General features: G+C 43.7%; 2 long non-coding RNA genes across 3 annotated transcripts; one reads left to right on the top strand and one right to left on the bottom strand.

Annotated features, from left to right (window-relative positions):
- Positions 1-23: 23 nt before the first annotated feature.
- LOC125960782 (uncharacterized) lies at positions 24-3,086 on the top strand. The gene is made up of 2 exons (XR_007470798.1): positions 24-852; positions 1,547-3,086. It is a non-coding gene; the product is annotated as an uncharacterized LOC125960782 (long non-coding RNA).
- A 1,022-nt stretch (positions 3,087-4,108) lies between these two features.
- LOC117200207 (uncharacterized) lies at positions 4,109-21,234 on the bottom strand. 2 transcript variants are annotated; one of them, XR_004481690.2, is made up of 4 exons: positions 21,083-21,232; positions 5,158-5,298; positions 4,452-4,570; positions 4,109-4,342 (listed from the first exon to the last, which is right to left on the bottom strand). It is a non-coding gene; the product is annotated as an uncharacterized LOC117200207 (long non-coding RNA). The 2 variants fall into 2 exon arrangements; XR_004481689.2 differs by lacking the exons at positions 4,109-4,342; positions 4,452-4,570 and having other exon boundaries at positions 4,866-5,298; positions 21,083-21,234.
- Positions 21,235-21,294: the final 60 nt, after the last annotated feature.

The raw sequence follows: 21,294 nt of genomic DNA, 5'->3' as shown, positions 1-21,294 counted from the left end.
CACGTTACACCTGGTGATGCAACCTAGGAATTGGATGTTTAGTTTTATTTAAATTCAATTATCTTAAATATCCACATATAGCTAGTGGCCGCTGTAGAAACCGTGCAGATCTAGAGATGCCCGTGATTGTACTTAAGGCTGAATTAAGCACTTTTTCTTTCCCCACTGCCGTGGTGAAGAGTATAGACTCGTGGCCGCACTGCCTAGGTTTGATTCTTGGCTCTACTACTTATTAGCTGTGTGGTCTTGAACAAGTTGTTTAAACTTTCTGTGCCTCGTCTGTAAATCCGGGATAGTAATGGTCACTTCCTAAGGGTTATTATGGGGATCAGGTGAGTTAATAGCTGTAAAGTCTTAGAACTATGTATGGCATCCCATCAGGACACTGTATAACACTGAAACAATGGTTTCCTTATTTACTTATTTATTTACTTATTCACTTTGAAATTGTATAATGAACACTTGTGATTTTTCTTAAGTAATTCTAAGCAAATGTGTCTCTCTTCATTCTAAGTTTCCAATCTACAAAGACAGGTGTGGAATAGAGCCTAAATCTTTATTTATACACACACACACAGAATAATGTATACATACTCATACATTTAATAAGCACTTATTATATGCCACACACTATACTAAGAGTTCATGTACATCTCAATTCTCCTTTATAACAATTCCATGAGGTAAGTTTTAATATTATCCCCATTTTACAGATGAAGAAACTGAGACTCAGGTCATATAGCTGGTAAATAGCAGAACTGCTATTTGAGCCCAGATCTGCCTGACTTCAAAACCTGAGCTCTTCTTCCCTCTGCTGTGCTGCCTTTCCTGGTGTGGTTGAATTTCCATGGGGTAAGTTCACCACACATTAGGATTTCACCTTTATCTGACAAATAAAAAGGATGTACAGTTTCTAAGAAGGATGCAGACTTAAAGAACAGAATGCCCCCTGCCCCCAGTTCATATGTTGAAATCTAATCCCCAGTGTGATGGTTTTTGGAGGTGGGGTTTTGGGGAGGTGATTAGAACATGAGGTTGGAACCCTCATGAATGGGATTAGTGCCCTTATAAAAGAGACCCCAGAGAATTCCCTCATCCCGTCTGTCCAGTGAGAACATGGGAAAAAATACCCTACTATACTATTATTTCATTAAAACAGGACATCAGCACCCAAATAGTAAGAGCAAAATCTCAAAACAAAGGATAATCCTTGAAACTGAATAATTTAGCTTTATGAAAAATATAGGACAGTCTCATTATTTGCCTCATTTTCTCGCAGGCCTGTAAGATGAAACCAGCATTAGGGAACCTAACCTGGTTTGACGCAGCTCAAACTTGGTATTACTTGTGAGGAAAGGGGGGCTAGTTAGCTGTAGACACAGGACTAAAACTGTCTTATGAGCTCTAGTCCATCCCCTTTCCACTGCATCACTGAGTCGTGCTATATCCTACATCCTACATCCACCCCATTCATTGAGTTTTAACTCTGTGCCAGGCCCTGTGCTAAGGACTTTACATCCATTATTGCATTGTATTCTTTCAACAGCCCTGCAAGGAACCTGTTCAATCCCTGATTAACAAATACAGAAACTGAGACTCAAAGAAATTCAGTCATTTGGGTGTGTAAGCCGCAGAGCCTGGATTCAAACCCAGATATAACTGATTCCAAAGTCTGTACTTTTTTTTTAATCCCATCCTCGATATGTCAATAGACAATACTTTTGTACCTTTACATTCTTTGTTCATTTTTAAGCATAAAATGCAACTTTCTCTGAGTCTGGAGGAGCACAAGAGCATTAGCTTTCAATCTTCACCGTTGCCCTGGGCCAAGGCATCTTTCGTTCCTTTGGTACACTGAGTATATGGTATTTTAGGCAACTATTGTATCAATCAGGGTCCAGTCAGGTGATAGAAGCCACGCCAGTTTTTAGAACAGAAATTTTAATATAAAGAATTGGTAACTAGGAATGAAGCTGTTCACTAGGCAACTGAAAGGGTACAGAGAGACCGCTAAGTATCATACAGGTAAGACACAGCTCCCACCCCGAAGGCTGGGGGGAATAAAGGAAGAGGTTGGAATGATTACAACTTAGATGCCTGGAGGAGGGGCCCCGCGGAGCTGAAACTCAGAGGAGCTGAAACGGAGGCTGATGCTCTGCCTCAGCTTGGAGGAAGACACTGGAAAACTGGTACCCAGGCCCACGAGCCTCTGGATAAGCCCTGGAGACCACAGATGAAGAAGCCACACTCTCTGAACTTAAGTGGGAGAAAAAAAAATTTAATTACGCCAAAAATATCTGTTAGAGTTTCCCATTCAATATGGAGCCTAAGCACACGCATTCACCTCCTCTCCATCCCAGAGCAGCTTTGGGCTTAAAGTCAGTAGGTATCAAGAACAAGAGTGCTCTGGGCAGCAATCCGAGGGATTGCCATGCCGACAGGCACAGAGTAGCTGTGCCCCAGTTGAAGCTCTAAGAATTACTCTAAACAGTGGAAATGATTTGGCTGTAGAGGGCCCACGGTAAGGATACTGCGGCGGGGGGGGGGGGGGGGGGGGGTCAAGATGGAGCTGAAGAAATGAATGGACCTCTAGAATAACCAGGAGGAGAAATAAGGAAAGACAGCCCTGGGCAGGCATGATAGACACTGAAGCTCCCTACCCCTAGAGTCAGTCTTGCTTATTTTTGCCTGCATCCCCAGGCAGCCTGCTGGCTCCACACTCACACGCCTGAAGGGGAAGCTGATGGAGAGACCCCGTTCACTTCCTCAGAGACAAAAATTACCCCTCCCACGGAGGCGACCATAAGCCTTTGAATAAACAAACCCACACGACTGCGAAGGAAACCCACCCAACTCTCTGCAGGAAGCAATATAGCTCTTCATTCATAAGTGGGAGTTGTCCACCGAGATACAAGGCATTTGAAGAAATCCAACAACACGAAAGAGAAAGACTAAAATTGTTGAGGTGAAACAAGAATGGCAGGATAGTGTAGTCAAAGCCGGCAATAGTCCACAAGGATTCATTAAATTGTCATCTCTGTTTTTGTGTATGCTTGAAATTTTCATAATAAAAAGTGAAAAAGTGGTGTTTTGAGCACTTGTCATGTGCTAAGTACATACATACAGCAATGAAAAAAAGAGAAACTCCATACAAAGGAGTCAGAAAACGAAGCAAACAATATAAAGTGTGATGGTTAATACAATTGAGGGACTGATGATGAAATTTCATGGGGCCAGGACTAAGCAGGAAACAAGAGAACCCAGAAGGGGAGACGGAAGCTGTGGACATGGCCCTGGGTGCGGTGGAGAGCAGGCACTGTGTCTCAGCCCCAGAGCCCGGGCTGAGCTGGACCCGGAGTTCAGGAGAAGGTGGAGACGACTTTTCAGTCCAAACTAAGGTATCTGCAGGGCCAGCTACAGAACATCCAGGGCCCGGTGCAAAACGAAAGTGCAGGGGCCCAAAAAGTGAGAAAAAGTGCCATTAAAGGGACCATTTTTTACCCTTCTTTTTTTTTTTTTTTTTGCTGTACGCGGGCCTCTCACTGTTGCGGCCTCTCTCGTTGCGGAGCCCAGGCTCCGGACGCGCAGGCTCAGCGGCCATGGCTCACGGGCCCAGCCGCTCCACGGCATGTGGGATCCTCCCAGACCGGGGCACGAACCCACGTACCCTGCATCGGCAGGCGGACTCTCAACCACTGTGCCACCAGGGAAGCCCCTACCCTTCATTTTTGTGTTATGCAATACCCATTTTAAACGCAAATATAAGAGCACTAACTAATAAGGAAATCACTGATATGACACAATTCGTATTTCATTGCTTGTACATGAATAAGTATTGTGTTCTTACCTGAACGATGGAAATCCTACACAAACAAAACTAACTCAACTGTTTTTTGTTTTTTTTTTTGCGGTACGCGGGCCTCTCACTGTTGTGGCCTCTCCCGTTGCGGAGCACAGGCTCCGGACGCGCAGGCTCAGCGGCCATGGCTCACGGGCCCAGCCGCTCCGCGGCATGTGGGATCCTCCCGGACCGGGGCATGAACCCGCGTCCCCTGCATTGGCAGGCGGACTCTCAACCACTGCGCCACCAGGGAAGCCCTTTTTTTTTTTTTTTCCAACTGTTTTTATTTCTTAATGGGTGTACACATATCCTACCAACATTCTCAGCCTTCAGCTTATTGATGAGTAAAGAAATAAAAAGAGAAGGAGCTGTGGGTGGCCTGAGCTTTCCCTTTCCATCTAGGTCGTCATTTTCAGCGGATGTGGTTGTCTGATAGGCTGATACAGGGAAGTAACACGTGTAAGAAGGACGTGATGGGGATCCTTGTCCGTTGCCTCCTTCCTGCATTGGAAGAAAGTTTCAGTTGGAATGGAAAGTGTAGCCTCTCTAGAATGTCAGCCCTTCCCCACTCCCACCCCTGCCCCCACTGAATCACAGGCCTAACGGTCACCTAGGATTTGCGTTGAGCACGCCTGATGAGGACATCAGGAACGCTATGTGCAAAGAACGCTGCACACACGTTGCTTTTAACTCCTCTGCTCACATGCATGTGGCACCCATCATACCTTGCTGACAAACAGAAAGATGTTCAAAGATAAAATTATTATGAACTTCAAGATGGCAAACGCAGAGCATTAAACCAAGTGTGAGGCCCTTTTGAGTGTGGGGTCGTGTAGGAGTGCACAGTTCACACATGCCTGGAAAGCTGGCTCTGGCTCTCTAGGGGCTTTCCCAAGACCCCCACGTGGTGCCCGCGTATGTGGACTCATAGTAGCAAACTGATGGGTCCTCAGTGTGAAAGCTGCCCTGAATCCAGATCAATCTGGGTCTCATCTCATGAACGACAGCAAACTCCTTTTACCGATCTGGGTTTTTGGATTCTTTAATCAATAGAAATTGATGAGGCCAGACAAGGAATTCAGGTAAGGCTTTATCGCTGCCGCACAAGGGAGGAAAAACATGTAACAGGTGTCCTTGCGCACTCCCTGAGGGGGTGACAAGCTGGTCCCTTAAATGGGGTGAGGGGGGTGGATCGGTGGGTAGGCCAGAGGGGCAGCTTAGGGGGTCTGCCCACCCCCTTGTAGGGACCATGCGCAGGACCCTGCCTTTGCTCCTGGCACCTCAGAAGTGGCAGCTGGGTTTTGGCCTTGTTGTACCTCATTGTTCATATTTTGCCCCAACTGCACATGTGGGCAGTTATTTTTAGTTCCTTAGAGTTTCTTGTATTCTGCTGGTCGAGGAGATATTCGTCCAGGTGCAAGTACTGCAGCAAAGGGTCCCAGGTCCCAGGTCCCAACCTGTAATAGGAATAGAAGAGAGTTTTACTTGAACCAAACTGAGGATTACAGCCCAGGAGACAGCCTCTCGGATAACTGAGGAACTGCTCTAGAGAACCATGGTTTTCAGCACAATTTTGTATCTTGTCAGGACAAAGAAAACCAAATAAGTCAGGGATACATTCCTTCAAGGTTTAAAAACAAACAAACAGATCAGCACATATACAGCAAGTCCGTATGGCCTTGGCACCTGGGAAGGGAGTCTTATCATTCAAAGGAGTACTAGCATTGGCATCCCAGGAAGGGAGGCATTTAATCTTTATTTTTAACATGGACATTCTTTACTTCTTTACTAATTAAAGCAGATGTACAATGTTTGTTTGATACGCCACAAACAGGCTGTTAGTTAGCATAAAATCAAGGTAACCCATGTATAAGCCAGAATGACTTCCCCATACCTCAATATGTGAAAATGTCTTTCATTGCTCTTAAAAGGTGTTGGTGTCCATTCTGACTGAAATAAATCACAGATTCAAAGAAAGAAAGATTCAAAGAAAGAAAGAAAACAAACTACTCTGTGGGCATTTCCAGTGTGCTGCTGCCACTTTAAAAACTGAAAAACTGTAAATTCAGAAAATGGTCAAAGCTACCTGGGATACTTTTTTTTCTTCCAGTTTTATTAAGATATAATTGACAGACAACACTGTATAAGTTTAAGATGTACAGCATTATGATTTGACTCACACACATCATGGAATGATTATCACAGTAAGTTTAGTACACGGGATACTTTTGAAGTAAAAGAGCAAGGTAGGTGCCTGAGTCAATTCCCCTCAAGTCAAATCACCTAAAGCCTAAAGCCGACAGCTTGATTTGTTGGATAAATGTGCTTATCTAATTTACACTTCAACTGTAACCCATTCAACCCGGGCCTCACCAGACCATGACTTTGGCTAATAATACTTTTCCTTTTTTTACCCAGACTGTTATAGCACAAGCTTCTAATAGCTGGAAATTAACCACTTCAATGTGACATTCTCTTCCCCAGCCCCATCTTCTGCTTTTTTGAGAGATTCTCAGGAAACATTTCAAGTGTACTGTGTGCTCTGTAACATCTCTTGGGTTTTCCTTTTTTAATTACTCCTCTTGCCATGACCTGTGCTCTACCAGCCGCTTTGAGACCATCACTGAGCTGGGTCAGCTGGCCCCTGCTGGTGACCTCCCACTGATATATACTCCCCCTACCCTCTCTGGTCCTTACCGTGGGCCTCCCCCTCCAAAGCATGGGTCAGGCCTTCAGCAGCCCCTGGAAATAGCTTCTTGTGAGCCCACAGGTCCAAACAGAACCTCAGGAACCCTTCACAAGCAGGACTCTCATCTGGTTCCAGGTAGGCCTCCACACCATGGGGCTAGCTGCCCATCCCCTTTCTCCTCCACCAGGTTTCTCTGAGCACCTGAGAACCCAGACCTGACTAATCCCACTGAGCCCTGAAAGAACAAGTCTTTCCTCAAGAATTTGGCTTCATCAAAAAAAAGCCCAACTCAGTGGTCCCTCCCAGAACTGAGGCAACTCAGCCTGGTCCTTTAGACACTGGCAACATCAAGATGAATGCTCGTAGCATTTGAAAACCACTCAGTGGCCACACACATTGTAGTACAACTGTGCACATGATCTCTGGTCTGGTCATTTAGGCGGGGTTTTTTTAGTGTCTTCTAGATCTCCGGTGATATTACTCCCTGACTGAAGGAAGATCACATGGCCTGTCCAATAATAGCTAAGAGAAGCACAGAGCAGGACACAGGGAGGCAGCACAGTATCAAGGCTAAGAGTACAGGCTCTGGAGCTTACTTTCTCTGAAACCTTAGGAAAATACATAACCCCTCCAAACCTCAGTTTCCTCATCTGTAAAATTGGCATGGTAATACTGCCTCCCTTGCAGTTTGTTGTAAGGATGTAATATACAACAATGCCTGGTACTGAGTGACGTGTAAATAACATTAGCTACTGTTATTATTTTTCTTTAAGCTAGGGAGCAGTATAAATAGAGGCACAGAGCCACAGGCCAAAGTCAAAGAGCTAGGTGCTTAGATTTTGGCTTCTTGCATTGTATTTGGGGCTTGGCCACCTTTGGGAGGCCTTTTGAATAGACATGTATCTCATCTACTCATGAATGGATTTTTACAAGTTTAACCTTATCACCAAGCTTGTGGGTATCTTTTTTTTTTTTTTTTTTTTTTTTGCGGTACGTGGGCCTCTCCTGTTGCGGAGCACAGGCTCCGGACGCGCAGGCTCAGCGGCCATGGCTCACGGGCCCAGCCGCTCCGCGGCACGTGGGATCTTCCCGGACCAGGGCACGAACCCATGTCCCCTGCATCGGCAGGCGGACTCTCAACCACTGCGCCACCAGGGAAGCCCGTGAGTATCTTTTTGAAGACGCCCTTGCACACACAGTTTCTAAAACTACAAAGCTAGTCTCAGTCATACCTAAGGATAAAATCTTCCAGTTGCCAAGGTATGCAAATGCAATGGACTGAATGTTTGTGTGACCCCCAAATTCATGTGCTGAAACCCTAATCCCAATGTGATGGTATTTGGAGGCGGGGCCTTTGGGAGGTAATTAGGTCATGAGGGCAGAGCCTTCATGAACGGGATTAGTGCCCTTATAAGAAGAGGCGATGCCAACAAATTGGACAACCTAGAAGAAACGGACAAGTTTCTAGAAACCTACAGCCCACCAAAACTGAATCAAGAAGAAATAAATAATTTGATCAGACTGATCACTAGAAGTGAAATAGAATCTATAATAAAATAAATTCCCTGCAAACAAAAGTCCAGGACTGATGGCTTCACTGAGGAATTCTACCAAAACATACAAAGAAGAACTTATACTGATCCTTCTCAAACTCTTGCAAAAGACTGAAGAGGAGGTAACACTCCCAAAGCCATTCTATGAAGCCACCACCCTGATAAAGATACTACCAAAACTAGACAAAGATACTACCAAAAAAGAAAATTACAGGCCAATGTCTTTCATGAACATAGATGCAAAAATTCTCAATAAAATACTAGCAAGCCAAATCCAACAACACATAAAAAAGATCATAGACCACAATCAAGTTGGGTTCATCCCAGGGTCACAAGGATGGTTCAACATACACAAATCAATCAATGTGATACACCACATCAACAAAGGAAATGACTAAAACCACATGATCATCTCAGTAGATGCAGAAAAAGCATTTGATAAAATTCAACATCCATTCATAATAAAAAAAAAGGAAAAACGTTACCAAAGTGGGTATAGTGGGAACATATCTCGACATAATAAAAGCTATTTATGACAAAACTACAGCCAACATAATACTCAATGGTGAAAAGTTGAAAGCCTTCCCACTAAAATCTGGAACAAGACAAGGATGCCCACTCTCACCACTTCTATTCAACATGATATTGGAAGTCCTAGACAGAGCAATCAGACAAGAAAAAGAAATAAAAGTTATTCAGATTGGAAGGGAAGAGGTAAAATTGTCATTATGTGCAGATGACATGATATTATATATGGAAACCACTAAAGACTCCTAGGACTTTAGTGGTTTCCATATATAGTATCCTGTCATCTGCACATAACACAAAAACCACTAGGACTGACAAACAAATTCAGCAAGGTAGCAAAATACAAGATTAACATGCAGAAATCTGTTGCGTTTCTTTACATTAACAATGAAACATCAGAAAAATCCTTTTTAAAATCACATCAAAAAAGAATAAAATACTTAGGAATAAACCTGACCAAGTAGGTGAAATACTTATACACTGAGGACCTTAAAACGCTGATAAAAGAAGTTGAAGATGATTTAAAGAAATGGAAAGATATCCCATGCTCTTGCATTGGAAGAATTAATATTGCTAAAATGGCCATACTACCTAAAGCAATCTTCAGACTTAATGTGCTCCCTATCAAATTACCCATGAAATTTTTCACAGAACTATCGATAGAACAAATAATCCTAAAATTTACATGGAGCCATAGGAGATCCAGAATTGCCAAAGCAATCCTGAAGAAAAAGAACAAGGCTGGAGGCATAACCCTCCCAGACTTCAGACAATACTACAAAGCTATAGTAATCAAAAGAGCATGCTTTGGCACAAAAACAGACATATGGATCAATGGAACAGAAAAAAGAGCCCAGAAATAGACCCACACACCTATGGTCAATTAATCTTTGACAAAGAAGGCAAGAATATACAATGGAGAAAAGATAATCTCTTTGGCAAGTGGTGTTGGAAAAGCTGGACAGCCACGTGTAAATTAATGAAGTTAGAACACACCCTCACACCACACACAAAAATAAACTCAAAATGGCTTAAAGACTTAAATATGAGACAGAACACCATAAAACTCCTAGAAGAGAACACGGGCAAAACATTCTCTGACATAAATCAGAGCAATGTTTTCTTAGTTCAGTCTCCCAAGGCAATAATAAATAAAAGCAAAAATAAGCAAATGGGACCTAATCAAACTTATAAGCTTTTGCACAGCAAAGGAAACCATAAACAAAACAAAAAGACAATCTACAGACTGGGAGAAAATATTTGCGAACAATACAACTGACAAGGGCTTAATTTCCAAAATATATAAACAGCTCATACAGCTCAATAACAAAACAAACAAACAGGGCCTCCCTGATGGCGCAGCAGTTAAGAATCTGCCTGCCAATGCAAGGGACACAGGTTCAAGCCCTGGCCAGGGAAGATCCCACATGCCATGGAGCAACTAAGCCCATGCGCCACAAGTACTGAGCCGGAGCTCTAGAGCCCGCAAGCCACAACTACTGAGCCTACGTGCCACAACTACTGAAGCCTACGTGCCTAGAGTCCATGCTCCACAACAAGAGAAGCCACGACAATGAGAAGCCCTCGCACCACAACGAAGAGTAGCCCCCGCTCACCGCAACTAGAGAAAGCCTGCACACAGCAACAAAGACCCAATGCAGCCATAAATTAATTAATTAATTTAAAAAACAAACAAACCAAAAAAACAACCCAATCAAAATGTGGGCAGAAGATCTAAATAGACATTTCTCCAAAGAAGACACACAGATGGCCAACAAACACATGAAAGAGTGCTCAACATCACTAATAATTAGAGAAATGCAAATCAAAACTACAATGAGGTACCACCTCACGCTGGTCAGAATGGCTGTCATTAAAAAGTCTACAGATAATAAATGCTGGAGAGGGTGTGGAGAAAAGGGAACCCTCCTGCACTGTTGGGCATGTAAATTGGTGCAGCCACTATGGAAAACAGTATGGAGGTTCCTTAAAAAACTAAAAATAGGGACTTCTCTGGTGGTCCAGTGGTAAAGAATTTGCCTTCCAATGCAGGGGACGTGGGTTCGATCCCTGGTCAAGAAACTAAGATCCCACATGCTGCAGGGCAACTAAGCCCACATGCTCTGGAGCCCATGCGCCTCAACTAAAGAGAAGCCCATGTGCCGCAACGAAAGATCCCGCATGCTGCAACTAAGACAGGATGCAGCCAAATAAATAAATAAATAAAATATTAAAATTAATAAAAAAGTAAAATAAAATAAATATTAAAAAAAAACTAAAAATAGAGTTACTATATGACCCAGCAATCCCACTCTTGGTCATATATCAAGAGAAAACCATACTTCGAAAAGGTACATGCACCCCAATGTTCATAGCAGCACTATTTACAATAGCCAAGACATGGAAGCAAACTAAATGTTCATCGTCAGATGAATGGGTAAAGATGTGGTATATACAATGGAATACTACTCAAGCATATAAAAGAATAAAATAATGCCATTTGCAGCAACGTGGATGGACCTAGAGATTATCATACTAAGTGAATAAGTCAGGATAAAGACAAATACCATATGATCTCACTTAGATGTAGAATCTAAAATATACAAATGAACTTATTTACAAAACAGAAACAGACTCACAGACATAGAAAACAAACTTATGATTACCAAAGGGAAAAGGGAGTAAGGGGAGATAAATTAGGAGTTTGGGATTAGCAGATACAAACGACTGAATATAAAATAGATAAACAACAAGTTCCTACTGTATAGCACAGGGAACTATATTCAATATCTTGTAATAGCGTATAATGGAAAAGAATATGTATAACTGAATCACTTCACTGCACACCAGAAACTAACAACAACAAAAAAAGAAGAGGCCAGAGAGCTGGCTTGCTCTCTCTCTGCCACGTGAGGATACACAAGACATCTGTAAACCAGGAAGAAGGCACTCACCAGAACCTGATCGTGATCTTGGACTTCCACCCTCCAGAACTGAGAAATAAATGTCTGTTGTTGAGAAGCCACCCAGGTTACGGTATTTTGTTGTAGCAACCCAAGCTGATTAAGACAGCACGTCATTAAGATTTTCTCTCAGTTCTAAACCCACACTTCCAGCGGATGGCTTTGGGGTGCCGGGGCTGAAACCGCCTTTCTGCTTTGCCAGCTGCTCCCGGTGAGGGAGACGGTGAGGCTGCACGAGGAAGAAGGACTTACTCCTTCCTGTTTCTTGTTCGTAAGTACATCACTCAGCAATGCTGCTTCACTCTAGCGCAGCAGCAGCTGAATCTGGTTTTGCAGTTTTTTCCAGCACTTGGACAACCAACTTCATAGCAACCCCTCAGAGACATCAGCACCCCCTCCTCAGAGGTCTGGGGTCCAGGTCTGCTGTGCCCTCCTCTTACATATTTAACGCCCTTATTGACATAATTCACATACCATACAATTCACTCATCTAAACTGTACAATTCAATGGTTCTTAGTGTATCCATGGGTATGTGCAACCATCACCACCATTAGTTTTAGAACATTTTCATCACCTCTAAAAGAAACCCTGAAAAGAAAATAATAGGTGGACTTTCTCACCTGAGATGGCCCACACTCTGTCTGTGGAGTGCATTTCTCTCTAAATAAATCCACTTCTTACCTATCACTTTGTCTCTCACTGAATTCTTTCTGCGATGAGACATCAAGAACCTGAGCTTCGTTAAGTCCTGAAACCAGTTGTTCTACAGGAACTAAGACCCCCATACTCACGTGGAGGGTGGCAACTACCTGCTGAGCACAAGCACGAGACCAGACTGTTCAGAACCAGAAGGTTGATGATTAAGATTCCTAAAACACCACACTGTTAGTTCACAACCAATCAATGAGAAGAAAGTCATGAATCCTTCAGCCTTCCCTCCCAAATGTTGCCTTTAAAAATGTTCCCCTGGGCTTCCCTGGTGGCTCAGTGGTTGAGAGTCCGCCTGCCGATGCAGGGGACGCGGGTTCGTGCCCCAGTCCGGGAGGATCCCACGTGCCGCGGAGCGGCTGGGCCCGTGAGCCATGGCCGCTGAGCCTGCGCGTCCGGAGCCCGTGCTCCGCAGCGGGAGAGGCCACAGCGGTGAGAGGCCCGCGTACCACACACACACACAAAATGTTCCCCTGAAAGCCATTGGGGAGTTTGGGTCTTTTGAGCATAAGCTGCCTGTTCTCCTTTCTTGGCCCTGAAATAAAGCTTTCTCTGCTCCAAATGAAGAAAATAACAGGTGTTGGTGAGGATATGGAGAAACTGGAACCCTGTGCACTGCTAGTGGGAATGTAAAATGATGCAGCCACTATGGAAAACGGTATGGTGATTTCTCAAAATTTTAAAAATAGAGTTACCATATGATCCAGAAATGCCACTTCTGCGTATATACAGAAAAGAATGGAAAGCAGGGACTCAAACAGATATTTGAATACCCACATTCACAGCAGCATTATTCATAATAGCCAAAAGATGGAATCAACTCAGTGTCCATTGACACGTGGATAAACTCACAATAGCTAGGTCATGGAAGCAACCTAAATGCCCATCGACAGATGAAAGGACAAAGAAGAGGTGGTATGTATATACAATGGAATATTACTCAGATAAAAAAAGAACGAAATTGGGTCATTTATAGAGACGTGGATGGACCTAGAGACTGTCATACAGAGTGAAGTAAGTCAGAAAGAGAAAAACAAATATCGTATATTAAGGCATATATGTGGAACCTAGAAAAATGGTACAGATGAACCGGTTTGCAAGGCAGAAATAGAGACACAGATGTAGAGAACAAACGTATGGACACCAAGGGGGGAAAGCGGGGCAGGGTGGGGGTCGGTGGTGGTGAGATGAATTGGAAGATTGGGATTGACATATATACACTAATATGTATAAAATAGATAACTAATAAGAACCTGCGGTATAAAAAATAAATTTTTAAAATTCAAAAATAAATTTTTAAAAAATGTGGTGTATACATACAACAGAATATTATTCAGCCTTAAAAGGAAGGAAATTCTGACATATCCTGCAATATGGATCAAACTGGAAAACGTGCTAAGTGAAATAAGGCAGACACAAGAGGACAAATACTGTATGATTCCACTTACATGAGGTACTTAGAGTCGTCAGATTCATAGAGACAGAAAGCAGGGAGTGGTGGCTGCCAGGAATGGGGGGAGGCGGGTGGGGAGTTGACCGGGTAGAGAGATTCAATTTGGAAAGATGAAAAATGTTCTGGAGATGGATGGTGGTGATGGCTGCACATCAGTGCAAATGTACTTAATGTCACTAACCTGTGTACTTAAAAATGGTTAAAATAGTATATTTTATGTTACACATATTTTACCACAATAAAAAAAAAAAACAAACCTGTACCCTGCAGCTATCACACTCCCCCCCGCCCATATTTCCTATACTCCCTATACCCACCCTCCCAGCCACTGGCAGCCTCTAAGCTATCTTCTGTCTCTGTAGATTTCTCTGTTTTGGACTTTGACATGAATGGAATCGTGCAATATGTGGACTAGTGTGACTGGTTTCTTTCACTTAGCATAATGTTTTCACAGTTCATCGAAGTTGTAGCATGGATCTGTGCCTCATTCCTTTTTATGGCTGAATATCCTCTTATCTTCTAAGTTTTAATAATTAAACCTCTTCCGTTGGTTCCTTTCATCCTGCTTCCTGCAGTTGCTACCTCTGTGATCCCTTTTTTTTACCTGTTTAGTTACTAGTGAATAGCTTTATATGTAGGTAACAATTCTTTATATTAAATTCTTTCTGTTCAAATCACTAGTGTGACTTCTGTCTCCTGATCAAACCCTGAGAGTCAAGAAAAATCGAGATAATTTGAATTCCTGGGCTACTCATGCGGCTGCCTATTTTTAATGTTCCATTTTCTTCCTTTCTTTTCTGTGCCCCACCCCCTCTCCTGATGATGGTCTTCTAGCTCTTATTATCCTCCACCCATCTGCAGCCCAAATTAATCAGGAAATAATATCCCCTCCTAACAAATTCAAGAAATGCAACATTTAAAGAGCGGCTCCTTCCAGCGTGGAGTAGCCCTGCTGCTCTTGAACCCATCTGCAGTGAATTCTGCAGCCTCTGAGTCTGCAGGCAAATAGGATTCTTCGTAATTTAGAGGAACATAACTGCATGAAATCTTACACAGCATCCAGGCTTCAGAAGGCACTGATACACCTCATCTTACAAAAAAGATTGGAAGGAAATATACCAAAATATTGAATAATCTCTAGATCATGGGGTTATAAGTGATTTTAATTTTCTTATTTATCCTTTTGTTTTCAAATTATCCATAAAAACCTAGGTTTTTTTTTTTTTTTTTTTTTTTTTGCAGTACGCGGGCCTCTCACTCTTGTGGCCTCTCCCGTTGCAGAGCACAGGCTCCGGACGCGCAGGCTCAGCGGCCATGGCTCACGGGCCCAGTCGCTCCGCGGCACGTGGGATCCTCGCGGACCGGGGCACGATCCCGTGTCCCTTGCATCAGCAGGCATAATCTCAACCACTGCGCCACCAGGGAAGCCCCAAGTCTAGTTTTTATAATGAGAAATTTTAAGTATAAAAAATTGACATCACTCATCTCCCAACCAATGGTGCTGGTAAGAAGCTTCCCCCCTTCCCAGCCGGCTCTTGGATCCTGTTGTAACTCTCTTCTTTGGGGAATGACTGATTTTCCAGGAAGAGGAGATAAATGAGGGTGTTACCAGGGAGGCTGGGCAATTAAAGCCTCTTCAGGAAAAGGTGTCATCTACAAGGCAAATCCCATAGGAGATCTAGAGTGTGTGGTACGCCGTGAATTTAAATATCTAATATGCCTGGGTTCTATGAGCCTTTGAGACAGAGAGACAGAGACAGAGACCAATTGGCAGGCAGGCAGGCAGGCTTCCATCTTCAGGCCTCTTCCTTCCTCAGTGTGTGTTCTCTCATGAGGTGATCTCTCTCACGATCAGAAGCAGCTCTGTTTCCTCCCTCCCTTTCTCTCTTCCAGATTTATTGAGCACCTACTATATACCACAACCAGATATTGTTATAGGAGCTGGGGATTTATCAGTGAACAGACTACTCCCTGCCCCCATGGAACTAATATTCTAGTAATGGGCTTAGGCCATTAAATCAGTAACTGCATAATTATTCTCTTAAATACAACTGTGATAGATGCCATGAAAAGTAGCATAGGGAACTGTGGGTCATTCACAAGGTATATCATTTGGGATTAGGTTTGGCTGCAACAGACACCTAACAGTATAGAAGAATATTTATCTCCCAGGTAAAGGCAATCTGGATACAGGCAACCCAGGGCTGGTATGACAGCTCCAGTGTCACAAGGAATCCTGGATCCACATCTTTTGGATCCACCACCCCTGCATGTGGCTTCCATCTTCAAGGTTACCTCCTGGTCCAAAATGCCTGCTGGAGCTCCAGCTATCATATTCATATTGCAGGCTAGAAGAAAGAGGAACAGTAGAAGTGCACAGGGTACCTCTCCCAGCTAAGTCAGCTTCCTTTTTCTCATATCTCACTAGGCAAAATTAATTTATGCCTAGCTGCAAGGGAGGTAACACATTGCTGCCTTGAATAACATTTACTTGTAAACTGATAATAAACCAACTAATGTTTACTGAGCATCTGTAATGTGTCTAGCTCTTTAGAAATCAACCCTGCAGTGCAGATATCATCACTGTCATTCAACAGACTGGAAAAGTGAGGTTCAGTGGGTTTAAAGAAACTGCTCGCAGATCACACCACCAGTGATGGTGGAGCTGACTTCCTGAAGCCCATGCTCTTTCCATTGTATTTTGCTGCCTTCCCACCAGCAACTAAAAAACTGGAGAAGAAAGTTCCTCAGACTTGTCATTGATTATATTTAAAGAAAGGCCACTTTTTTCTATTTAAAGTGCATTGATGCTACGCAGCCAATGAAAAGAACTTAGATCTGTATAAAAGCAGGGACATGGTCTGTTTTGTTCACCACTATCTTCTCAATGCCTAGAACAGTGCTGGGCAAATAGTAGAAATCCAATAAATGTGAATGTTCCCTGAATGTTCTTTTGTACCCCTTTCCAGTCAATCTCCATCCTTCAGATGCAACCACTATTCTGATGCTGATTACCATAGGTTAGTTTGGCCTTTTATTTAACCTCATGTCAATGGAATCATACATCTATAACTATTTGGTGTCTGCCTTCTTTTTGCCCAACAGTTTTTTGAGATTTATTTATGCTGTTATGTGTATCAGTAGTTTATTCTTTTACTGGCTGTGTAGTATTCCATTGTTGGAATATACCATAGTTTGCTTATCCATTCTTCTTTTGATGAACATTTATAATATTCCCAGTTTGTGCATATTATGAATGAATAAAGATGTTAAAAGCATTCTTGTACAACCCCTCCCCCTTTGGAGGGGATACTTGCTGACATTTTTTGTGAATATATAACTAGGAGTTGAATTTCCGAGCCACAGGGTAGATGTACACTTAGCTTGAAAAACTGGCAAAAGTTCCCCAAAATTGGTTGTCTCCTTTTACATTCCACCAGCAACCCTGGAGTGTGAGATGGAGATCTTTTATCATTTCTATTAATTCCATAGCACAAACCTAATAAGGACTTTTTATAAATTTATTTATTTATTTTTGGCTGCGTTGGGTCTTCATTGTTGCGCACGGGCTTTCTCTAGTTGCGGCGAGCAGGGGCTACTCTTTCTTGCCCTGCGCAGGCTTCTCATTGCAGTGGCTTCTCTTGTTGAGGAGTACCGGCTCTAGGGCACACGGGCTTCAGGAGTTGTGGCACGTGGGCTCAGTATTTGTGGCTCACGGGCTTAGCTGCTCCACGGCATGTGGGATCTTCCCTGACCAGAGCTCGAACCCGCGTCCCCTGCATTGGCAGGCGGATTCTTAACGACTGCGCCACCAGGGAAGTCCCTAATAAGGACTTTTTAAAGTATTGACTTTTAAGTCTACTCAGATAAGAATAACAAAATCTGAAATGAAATCATCTGTCTGGAAATTCTCCTCCAAGGTAAGAGATGAGCTACTCAGCATCTGTAGCCTTATCTGATGAGTTCTACTTGAGTTTTTCAGGACAGCAAAAATGCTTATCAACCTTGGCATAGGTTTCAATGGATTGAGTCACAAGGGATCAATTTCTCTCTCTTTTTTTCTCTGCCTGTAACTCAAACCTCACAATGATGAAGAGGAGAGGGAGGGAGTGTTAGAAATGTAAAACTACGTGAAGTTCGTTCATAACAAGCACTTATACACCGTGGGCACAATGTAAGAGGGAAGATGTGGAGGATTCCATTCTTGTCCTGAAGTTGCTCACAACCTAGTTGATAGATATAAGATGGCACCTCTCCCTCTGCCCACCATGAAAAGATTGATGTTGTTCTGGATTCGGCCCTTTGCCCTTTTTGTGTTTCTTTTCCACCTGCTCCTCCGGGGTCATCTCACCTGAGCTAATGATTTCAACTACCCCGCACACCTCCTTCCAAAATCACTATGCTTGGTTTGAGCCCACTCCTAGGCTCCAGACCTGTGTCTTCCAGCTGCTTCTATCCCAACTCCTCTCTCATGCTCAAAACTTACATATAATTCATCAGTAAGTTTTGTTAACTTTGCCTTTAAATTTCACCAGGAACATACTATTTTTCACCACTTCCTTTCCTATAACCCTTGTCCAAGCCACTGTCATCTCTGGCCTGCCTTATTGTAATAGCTCTACCAAATCAGTATTGCTATCTTATCGCCTGTTGCCTGCTCTTTACACATTTCCCTTTCTTTCGGTAATAAAAGCTTGAATTACCTTTGGTGAATGTAACCGTCAGGGTTCCTGCAGAAGGTTAATCTGAGCTGAGTTTGGTAAAGGTTATATACAAATGTGTGGGCAGGGTTGAGGGAAACAAGAAGGAATGATAGGATGAAACTCTGAGGCTGCCAGCAGTAGGGAGCTACTACCACCTCTAGGCCAAGAGAAGGGAGACTCTACCAGAGCTAGGAGAGACCCGTATGAAGAGGGGCACTAGATAGAAGACTCAACAGAGGTATGTGGCCAACATGCAGTGACCCAGAAGGGAAAGGGCCTGCGGAAGGGGCCTAAATTCATCCTCCTCCAATCCTCTGCACGCCTCCAATGTCTTCTATGGATAAATTCAACTGTAAGCCAGAGAACTAGGGACCCATTGAAGCAGTCCATGCTGGTATCTCCTAAGGCACAAATCAGGTAGAAAAAAATGTAGAGTAGATAAAGGGACCAAGAGAAAATTTTTGGCCACACAGGAAGCCACGTTTCCCCAATTCTCAGTCCATGAGATTTAAGAGCTACTCCAGAGGTTAGCACATGACCCAGGTCTGGGCTATCAGAATAGTCCACGCCCCTTCTGAAGAGAGTGGCTTAATGATGCACAAGTAACCCAAGTTAGACCAACGAGATGCAGTCCTGGGACTTTTGTTGACAGCACTGAAGAAAAGAAACTCTCTAATGGTAAGGATATGATGTGAAGTTGTTAGCAGCCATTCTGCTATCTCATGGGGAAAGGCAGCCTGAGAAAGAAGTCAAGACGAAGGAAAACAGAGTTAAGAAATGGAGATCAAATCCTGATGTCATACTTTTAAGCCCTTAGATCCAGCCATGCTTGAAGCCCACAACTTTTCTGCATTACATGAGGTAATGAATTCCATTTGCTGTTTAATCCAGTTTGAGTGGTATATTGCATACAAAAAAAAACAAAAAGAAAACCTCTTGAATAATATTTAATACTTATCCCAAAGACCAACATAAAGGCATACCTTTATATCTCTAAATATGCCATTATTCTATGGAATGTCCTTTTCCATATTCTCCACCTAGAAAAATCCTACTCAAGTATCCTCTTAATGCAAAGCCTTTCCTCAGTTTTCCAGGTAGAATTGCTCGATCCTTCCTCTGCTTTGTTAGCACTTTGCAAATGCCTCTATCAGTGTACATATAAAGTTGTGTCATAGTTAGTTGTTTGCTTATCTGTCTCCCCTATCTGTGAGCTCCTGAAGGGATAGATTTGCATGGCCCTTACCCCTGTAAGCCTAGTACCCAGCACAAGGCCTAAACCCTGAGTTAAACAAGGCTAAACCAGTCTTTTTACTTTAGGACTTCTCAGAGCCATTTCTGTGTTAAGATGCCTTAATGGATCCCCATGCAGGGGTACCGAATGCAGCAACTTCCAAATTCATTTGACCTAAAAGCTCAATTGTTGCTGAAGTTGCTGTGTTTGAGAAATGCAGAGAAGAAAAATAACTGCGGCTCTTAGGGTGATCTTAACGCATGAAGTGGCTCTCAATAAATATTTGTTAAGTGAATGAAAGGGAGAACTTGGTGGGGCGCAAGGGGCAGTAGGGTTGGAAGCAACAGAAACAACACAAGCAATGAACAGGAAGCCAGAGGGGTGATCCGTTGGACATATCTCTGTGATGGTGCCAGGTCAATTGCTAAAGAATGATTGGGACCATAATGCAATCCTGTTTCCTTAGTTTAAATCTAACAGAGATTAGATGTATTCTACACACTTTAATCCTTCTTCCTGTCCCATGACCCAGGGGCTAAGTGCCTGACGGCACTGCTTCCTTGATTTTGACCTTCAATTTGCTTCACTTTGCCTCAGAGGGGACTATGTGGGAGATCAGAGCTGATTTTCCTCTAACTGCACACCTTAAGTCAAATTCCTTTCCTGTTCTGTGCCTCTGTTTCCCTCTCTGTGAACACAGGCTCCCTTCCAAGCTTGGCTCAGACGCCTTGGGAAAAAAAATTTTTTTTTTTTTTTTAAATAACCTGACAAAGGAAGCCCCAGTCCTACCACTGTAACTTTGGACAACTCATTGAACAGCTCAGGCCCTTGGTCTTTCTATTTGTAAAAGAAATAGAGGCTTCTGAGAGAATCAAGGAAGACTGTGCGGTGAAAAGTGTTTTGCAAACGGGGAATAAAACATTAGAAATGTAAATATTATTAGGATTGTACATACGATGAAGAGGAGGTGGAGGGGGAGTGGAGGGGGGGGGTTGGAGGAGGCGGCGGCTGCAGCAGAAGCCCACCGTGGTTCAGAGCCCAGGACAAGGAGTCAGCACCCGGACGCAGCCTATAGCTCAACCACCTAACTTGCTGTCTCGCCTTGGGGAATTAAGCACATGGAAGCCCTCTTCATCTATAAAAGGAGGATAATAATGTTCGGTTCGCTGGTTGTGAGGTTAAATGAGGTAAATCCTGCAAAGCACACGTTGCAGTGTACATAGTAACTAGCCCTCAGTAAATGTTCATTATATTCCTACTAACTATTCTTGCCACCGACTGAATGGGACCAAGCAAGAAAAGGAGATAAGCCATTTCTGGTCACGGTGCAAGACCAGAAGATCGCCAAAGGTCCCGCCGTCGGGGGCACCTAAAGCCCCCTCCCCAGCTAGACCGCCCAAGCCCCTCACCTGCGCGGAACAAGAAAACCCGGATGCAGGTCAAGTGCGAGCGCGCAGCCAGGCTCCCGACCCGGCCCCAAGGCCTCACGCGAAGGGCGGGGCCGCTTCCTGCCGGCTACTGGGCCCCGCGCGCCCCCGCCGGGCGGTTGACACCGGGCGCCTGCGCCGCGCGAGCTCGCCGGAGGTGGGGTGGGGCGGGGGGGGTGGGGGGCGGAGCCGCG

This window comes from Orcinus orca, chromosome 1, assembly GCF_937001465.1.
Source record: "Orcinus orca chromosome 1, mOrcOrc1.1, whole genome shotgun sequence".
Lineage (NCBI taxonomy): Eukaryota > Metazoa > Chordata > Mammalia > Artiodactyla > Delphinidae > Orcinus > Orcinus orca.
Note: the sequence above shows the minus strand (reverse complement) of the source record. Positions and strands in the feature narration are given on the sequence as shown.